At 41.2% G+C, this 8,257-nt stretch overlaps 1 non-coding gene across 1 annotated transcript; it reads right to left on the bottom strand.

The window, feature by feature from the left end:
- Positions 1–7,843: 7,843 nt before the first annotated feature.
- TRNAS-UGA (transfer RNA serine (anticodon UGA)) lies at positions 7,844–7,924 on the bottom strand. Its single transcript has one exon. It is a non-coding gene; the product is annotated as a tRNA-Ser (tRNA).
- Positions 7,925–8,257: the final 333 nt, after the last annotated feature.

Here is an 8,257-nt window from a genome sequence, read left to right as displayed (position 1 = left end):
TTAGCAAGGCCCCTAGGCGCGGTTCCACCTGAATCCCCATGTGCTCGAGGTAGTTCTCGGGCAACTCCTCAATTAAAATCAAATTACAAGTCTCGTGGCCCTCGGGACGTATTCTTTTCCTGCCCTCTGCCTCTTCTATGGGGACGTCGCACTCACCTGCTTCAGCTATCTCCCTTGAGGCATTCCCTGACTCGGCTGCCCTGAGTGTCTGGTTGTAACAGACCCTTGATTCATATTGACAGCTTTTCAGGAAGCCGACCCCCGTAGGGGTTGGGAATTTCACCGTCATGTGTTGGATTGAGGTCATCATCCTCATTTCCCTCATAAGGGGTCTTCCCACTATAACATTGTAGGCACAAGGCTGATCTACTACTGTAAACGTAGCGACCTGGGTGGCCACATAAGCCTCTTCTCCTATGGTCATCGGGAGCCGAATTGTCCCTTTTACCCCGATCGAGTTTCCCGTGAACCCGTAAAAGTGTCCCCCTGTTGAGGTTAGCTCCCTATCCAGCAGTCCTAGCTTCTTGTATGCATCATAAGTTAACACATCAGCTGAGCTCCCGGTATCCACCATTGCCCGGTGAACATTCACCGTACCAATCTTCATTTTTATGACTAAGACATCTGTATGAGGGTAATGTACCCATGTGGCATCGCTCTCCCTAAACACGATGTCGTCAGCCTCCCTTTCAAAGAGCTCTAGGGGCCTTTGGCTCAAATGGTTGACGTTGGTGAGGGGCTTGTCCTTTGCTTCTCGGGCATACATGTTCATCGCCTTCTGGCTGTCTCCACCAATGTGAGACCCGCCTAGAATGATGTGAATGCTTCCGGCCCGAGTTACCCTCTCTTTATCTTCCGGGGGCGGAGGAGGGACGGAATGATAATCAGTTTTGTGCCTCCGAACCTCCTTGACGACCCATTCTGTAAGCTTTCCTTGTTTTATCAATGTCTCAATATCGTCCTTCAATTGTCTGCAATTAGCTGTATCATGCCCCGTGGCCTCATGGTACGCATAATACTTCGAAGTATCCCTCTTATTATAGTCTGTGAGAGGGGTTGCCTTTCTGAATACCCCCGTCCCAGCATAGATAGCGTATATGTGGTCAATAGAGGCTAACAGAGGGGTGTGTGTCTGCCATTTGCTCGTATAAGGTTTCCCTGAATCTTTAGTTGTTTCTTTACCTCGGGCAGACTTTTTGGGGCTTGAACTACGTCGATATGTCTTTCTCCTCTCGTCAGGGCTCGAGGATCGGTCCCTCTTGTCTCGATAGCTCTCGCTGATTTTCAGCTCTCTCATCGACTTCTCTACCCTCTTAAAGGGTTCAGCTTGCTCATAGAACTCAGCCAAGGTTCTTGGCTCACTTGCTTGGAGGCTCTTATAGAATTTTGATCCTTCTTTCAACCCTGCTATCAAGAAATTCTTGATGGTTTCCTCACTGGCCCCCCTCACCTTGGGAACTTCGGCGTTGAACCGACGAAAGTATTCTGCCAGGGGCTCCCCCTCCCTTTGCTTGATGTTGGCTAACGTGGCCACAGGAGGTGAGTAGTGGAGGGTGGACTGAAATTGTCTGACGAACAAGTCCTCCAATTGCCTCCACGTTCTTATGCTAGCCGGTCCCAACTTGGAGAACCATTGTTGGGCACTATCTCTGAGTGATGCCGCGAAGAGTCTGCAGCGGGTCATCTCTGGCACCTGATAGACTTCCATCTCTGTGTTAAATTGTATAAGGTATTCCGTCGGGTCGGCCTCGCCGTTGAATAGAAGGTCGGGGTTGTGCCTAAACACCCGAGGTAGGGGGATGATCGGATAGCAGCCGTAAACGGGGAAGGGGCAGCTGAGGCCGAGGGCCCCCTCTTCTCTCGCTCTATATCATCCAAGATCCTTCTTAGGTCCCTTATTCTAACAACTTCTCCTTCTTTGTCATCACCCGCGTTACTCGAATGGTGTGAGCCCTGAGGTCGCTCGCGGCGTCCCCTACCTCCGGCTCGCGTTTGAGATCCCTCTTCCCGATTGTCTCTGCGCCTACGTCGCTCCTCTCTTCTGGGCGAGGTGTGTTGACGTCTTTCCGGAGGGGTCGCTGCCCGTTCTCTTTTCGAGCCTCTCTGATCCACGGGCTCTTTCTCTTCTCTCTCCTTCTTGCAATTTTCTAGTTTGAGCCTGAGGTCGTGCTCATTTAGTTTTTTACCCACTCGGTGTAGCACGCTAGTCGACCTTGCCTCAGATGAAGCTAGCTTCTGCCCCGATCTCGTTGAGATCTGGCTGCCCCGCTCATCATGGCCTCGGGGTATATCTTCCTTTTCGCGTGATGTTTATTTTTTCTGCTTGGTCTCGGTTGCCACGTCATCAAAATAGTGGATCAGCTTCTTCTGAGGACCTTTGCCCTTCTAGCTACGCTGAGAGACCTTGAGGCGGCGCGCCTTACGCTTGGCGTTCTGGACCGAACTTCTTTCTACCCTTGACATTCGGGCGTTGATCTGATTCATCTGATCGGCCAGCCCTTCGAGATATTTCATGACCGCCTGCCCGTTCACAGTTGCAATTGGTGGAGGTGGCGCCTGATTCTCTAGGGGCGTGTGCTCGACCTCGTTATGGTCCTTCTTCTTGCCTCCGCTTCCTGGTGTCGCCGCTTGTTTGCTTTCTTTGGTCATCTTTCCCCCTAAGATGAGCGACCCCCTCCTTCTAGCGCCAATTGTTATAGGGAGAATTTCATATAACAGTGTTGTAGAGGTGAATGGGCGGAAAAAAGATCAAGGACTGTGTTTGAGGGCGGAGAAAGGTTGTTTGGTGGTGGCTGAGCTTGTAGTTCACAAAAGTTCACAAACACATGTAAAAGACCATTAATTCACAAACACATGTTTTTCATTAGAAATATAAATATGTCTCTTGCACAAGTTTCTAGCTAAATATCATATAAAAGTTTTGTTATAGGGAGAATTTCGTATAACAGTGTTTTGGAGGTTAATAAGTGGAACAAGGATCAAGGGCGATGTTTGAAAGCGGAGGAAGGTTATGTATGGTGGTGGCTGAGCTCGTATGTTGACTCCTTAAGAAAGAATAGGGTTTGTTATTCTCTGTCAAGTGTCGACTCATGTCTCATACAAGTGCCTACGTACCCTATTTATAGGGATCAAGCCTTACGTAGTTCTTGGGGAACAAGTCACGTAGGCTAGGGTTAGGGTTCTCCAACCCGCGCAGCCCAAGCCCACGATAAAGTCAGGCCTTCAGCCAATTAGTCACGTAAATCTCGACCGGCTCCACACGCTTCCTACAATCTCGCGGCATCTCCGCATTTCTTCCCGTAATTGTAGGAATAACCCGTGTCGGCCCCGAAATTTACGAGCAACTTAGTCATCTATGAGTCACTTTCCATGTTGCACACAAAGTCCTTTGATGCGAGCCGGCCTGGTCACCTCGGCCCGCACCGCCTTCCTTTTTAATTAATAAATACAATGTTACCTCTGTCTTTATAAGATGTGGGCTCATGGGCCCAGCCCGCGTGTGGGCACCTGAGCCCGGCCCGCGTGTGGGCACCTGAGCCCTGCCCGCGTGTAGGCATCTGAGCCCACTTCGCTTGAAGGCACCTGAGCCCAACTCGCATATGAGAGCCCAGATGGCAAATGTGAGCCCAACTCGTATGTCACGAGCCCAGCTCGCATGTCACGAGTCCAGCTCGCATGCAGCGGCCCAAGTCTTATTAATCCATAGTTCTAGCCCACACGCGAGAGTCCAGCTATTCAGTACACCTATAGGGACCTGTTTAGGCCCATGGCCGAAAGCCGGCATAACAAGTTTAAAATATGTGGCCTCTTGTTTGGGGTACGAGGATTTTATATATATATAAAAATACACTAAAACTGCTTCGGACAACAAACAACAAATGCTTTATTTGATGATTTATTATTAATTTTTCACTGGGCCCATAAAATTATGCTATTACCAGTCCCTAATGCATCATCATCAGGGTATCATACTCACTAGTATAATTGGTATATAGTGTTTGGAAGTTTCTAGAAATAAAAAACTCTAAAGGGAGGATAACTTAGAATACGTGGTCTCTATGATCAATAGATATATCAAACTGGCCCATTTGCCCATTGTTGTTAGTAATCATTGTATACCTTCCTCCTCTATCATTCACAGTCCTCAATAATTTTGTTATTTTCTCTATTTTGCATGTCTCACTTATCTATCAAAAATGCTATTGGACGACAGAAAAATTGAATTATTTGTTTCAAAGTGGTCAGTAATGAAATATAAAAGTTCTTCACAATCAGTTTAAATTGACAGGAAGCAATAATTTGGAGCTTTAAAATTTAAATCACTTTTTTAAATGAGGGATTTATTTTTATCAACAAGTACGTAGATTTGTTTGTTTCGTCCAAAACTTGATAGTGGGCGGAAGATTAGAAGAACGATGAATTAGAAGCCTTTTGTAAAAATCGGAAATCGGTTCAACTCGATTTTATTCCTAAAAAAATGAGAGAGTACTCGAAATGATTATTCTAACAATGAATCGTATATCATTTTCTTAGTTATTTATAATAGTATTAATTAAAAAACACATTAATAATAATAAAACTAATCCGGTTTTCCATTTTTCAATAAGGGGCGGACGAGTTCAAGTAAAAATGATTCGTTTGATAATTTTAACAAAATTATTAAATAAATTTTAATAGTTAATGACATCATATAAATTTTCAAATTTGTTAAAAATTGAGAAAGTCAAACATGACTTTGACTTCGAGTCTCCGAGTACTCACGAGTCAAACTCGAATTTTGACCTATCTTTTACGAAAAAAATTTACACTCCATTACTCGCAATACGGATCAAACGAGGGGTTAAAAATGAGTAATCGGGATCGATTACTTGGCCGAGTTATTAATTTTTAAAACAGTGATTATAAGGTGCCGGAAGTGGATTATCCCAATCAGGAAGGCATAAAGAAATAGCATTCTGTCGTCCCCCATTTTTTAACCTATGAAACAGTTTTCAGTTTATTTTTTTTTGTATTTTTGTTTATTTTTATAATTAGATGTTTAGACCCGCTTATACGCACCTCGACTAATTCTCGATTAATCGTGAAAAGAGCTAACATAATATCCACCACCGTGACCCCTACTTAAATTCGTACATTTAAGTGAAATCAAATTTAGGATTTTGTGATGATAAGTCCGTAAAGTTCTGGTCTCAAACAACAGAGTTACTGTAGGTTTAAAGTTTGAGAATTTAACAACAAATGATCGATTTATTTAAAATTTTTAGATGTCACAGAAAAATTGTAAAGTGTTAAGAATAAATCTCTAATAAGATTTTATATTTTTTAATTTGTAATACACAAACAGAAGAACAAATTTTTAAAAAGACTAGAATCTGAGAAGAGCCGGGGTCCAAATTCCGACATCACATTAACAATCATCTGAACTTTAAAATATCATAATTAAATACAACTGCGATATAAATAATTTTGCACAATATTTTTAAAAAGAAAAATGCCAAATTACAAGTTGCACTTTCTATCTCCTACATCAGAATGTGCGTCCATTTTGTATGGAGTACGGTCCTAGTTTTGTTTGTTTACTGGATATAGACGACTGGACGACCATCATTCTGCTTACCAAATCACAAATATTACTTGGAGCGTATTGAACAGTGAACACCATCATGTTCTACAAACTGATATGACCTCTTTATTTTGGGCCTCTCCATTTTCAGCCCTTAGGGAATGATTTGGGGTCAAGCATCTCAGACTTCAAGAAACAGATCAGACTTGCATTTTGTTTTTTACAGAAAATTCTCGTATACTTTGCACTGTTTTTTATTTCGTTTCTCATCAACAAACGGATTTTACATAACATTTCTGATGTGCTGACAATAAATAAATTCCTGGTGGGCCTAAATATATATTGAACAAAACTTGAGTCCCTAATCTTGATAGACATGGGGTGACAACACGGTTTGCACTAGGTCAGGACCCGCCTATATGCTCTCACATTTATATACTCTTACATTTATATTTAATCGAGAATTATATATGTAACATAACACAATCGGTAAATTTAATCGAAAGATATATCAGTTAACCGCAGTATGGCATCCTGATGCAGTTATGATGAATATACAAAACATGATGTTTACCAACTCAGTAAAGAAACGTTAAAACACCAAGAAAAGTTATGAATTTTAAAAGAAAGTGTCATGTTGGTGGTAGAAACAGCTGATCAAGATCTTGATCTACATTCCAAATAGCATTTACTGAAAACATAACAGCACTTACAAGCCCGATTATCAACACTGCTACAACAATTGAAATAGAAAATTCCCAGCCCAAATTTCTAATCTTTTCTGCATTCTTCACATTAGTACCAGTTCCATTGATCATTTCTCCAGGCCCTTTTTTAATCTCCAATTCCTTTTCTTCCTCGTAAATTTTATTAATCCCATCATCATTGTTCTCATTATAACAAGTATCACTATGAACAGAAGCAGATGACAATACAACAGATCTCACTTCTTCTTCTTCTTCTTCGTTCTCAAAACAATCCGAACAAACACTGCTGCATTCTTTCGATGATAACGAGTTCTCCTCGTCCGGCGACAAAGACCTCGAATGTTTTGTCTGTAGAGAAGACATTAGTTTCCTCGGCGACCTGTTAATCAAACATAGTGCACACAGTTTACTAGAGTAGTAATTCCAGTAATGATGCTGTTCAAGCTCTTTTAACTTCTCGTTAAGTACTCTGTGTTTTTCTTCTTTTGATGTTTTCATGTTATCCTCTCTCTTTCTTTTTCCCATTACATAAACACGCTTGATTAAAGACTAACAATAACGTAGGGGGTTTAAACTGGTTTAAATCCTTGTCATTAGAATGTTAATTAAGATGAGATTAAATCGGGATTATATAACTACCACCCACGTTCTCATTATGATTTCACTTTTTTTTTTCAAATTTGAATTTGTAGGAGTTATGATCATATCTATATTCTCTCGATAAGTAGAGGAAGGACTTTGTTTAGAGATGCTCAAAAAACCCGGGCCCGAAAATCTGTCCCGGCCCGATCCGGTCAAAACCCAGTCAAGCTCGGCTCCATTCAAAGCCCGGCTCCGGTCAAAACCCGGGGTCAAGCCCGGCCCGGTCCCGGCCCTCGACGGGCCCTATATTTTTAGGCAAAGACCAGGCCGGCCCGGCCCTGTTAAAAGCCCGGGCTTCGGCCCGGCCCGACCCGATTAAAAACCCGAAAAAACCCGGTTATAATCTGATTATTCTAATATATTTTTTTATATATTTATAAATTCACATTTACTATAAATATAAATAATACTTTAAACACATATATATTTACATATTTGTGATTAATAATATTATTTATATACTTCGTTGCATAAATAATGAAAAAAGATATAATAAGTATACTATATATATTTGAATATAATTGTTATCATGACAATGATAAAACATATTATTCTATAAACATGTTTATTTTTTGCCGAATTTAAATGTTTTGAACGAAGTAATGTTTTCATAAAATATTCCATGTAAACTAATACATTTTTACGATGATCTAGTTGCTAACACATGTATTCTTCGGAATCTCTAATAATACTCGATCCGATTTAAATTAGAAAAAAGCCCGGCCCGATCCGATCCGGCCCGAAAAAAAAGCCCACTTAGACCCATCTCGAGGGCCCAAACGGGCTCTAACATTTTCGGAAACCTCGGCTCAGCCCGACATGGTCAAAGTCAAAGCCCGGGCTTTTTAAGGCCCGATCAAAACCCGGCCCGGTGGACATTTTACGCATCTCTCATCGTTAGGCTGTTACAACTTGTAAAATAGTAGTAAAACGTCGACAGCAAGGTTCGAACCTGCGCGGGCGAACCCAACAGATTTCAAGTCTGTCTCCTTAACCACTCGGACATATCGACATTGTTTTGTGAATTCTAAGTTATTTCACTAGATTAAAAGCTTGATGATTTCACTACATTAACAGCTTGATGTAGTGTTTGTCCACAGTCATAAACATGTTTAGTTATATCTGGAAAAAAATACATGGAATATGTCAAATTTATTGCGACAAAAATGAGATACTCTAAAATCTGATCTACTGGTCGAAACAAAAATAGTAATCCCTTCGCCCACCCATTTATTCGCACGACACATTTTAAGGTACATATAGAAATATTTATTTTTAAATTTTATATTTTTGAAAAAATATTAAATATTTAAATTTTTATTCAAAATTTATTTTAAAATTTAAA

Source organism: Apium graveolens, chromosome 5 (assembly GCF_009905375.1).
Source record: "Apium graveolens cultivar Ventura chromosome 5, ASM990537v1, whole genome shotgun sequence".
NCBI classification, from domain to species: Eukaryota; Viridiplantae; Streptophyta; class Magnoliopsida; order Apiales; family Apiaceae; genus Apium; species Apium graveolens.
Note: the sequence above shows the minus strand (reverse complement) of the source record. Positions and strands in the feature narration are given on the sequence as shown.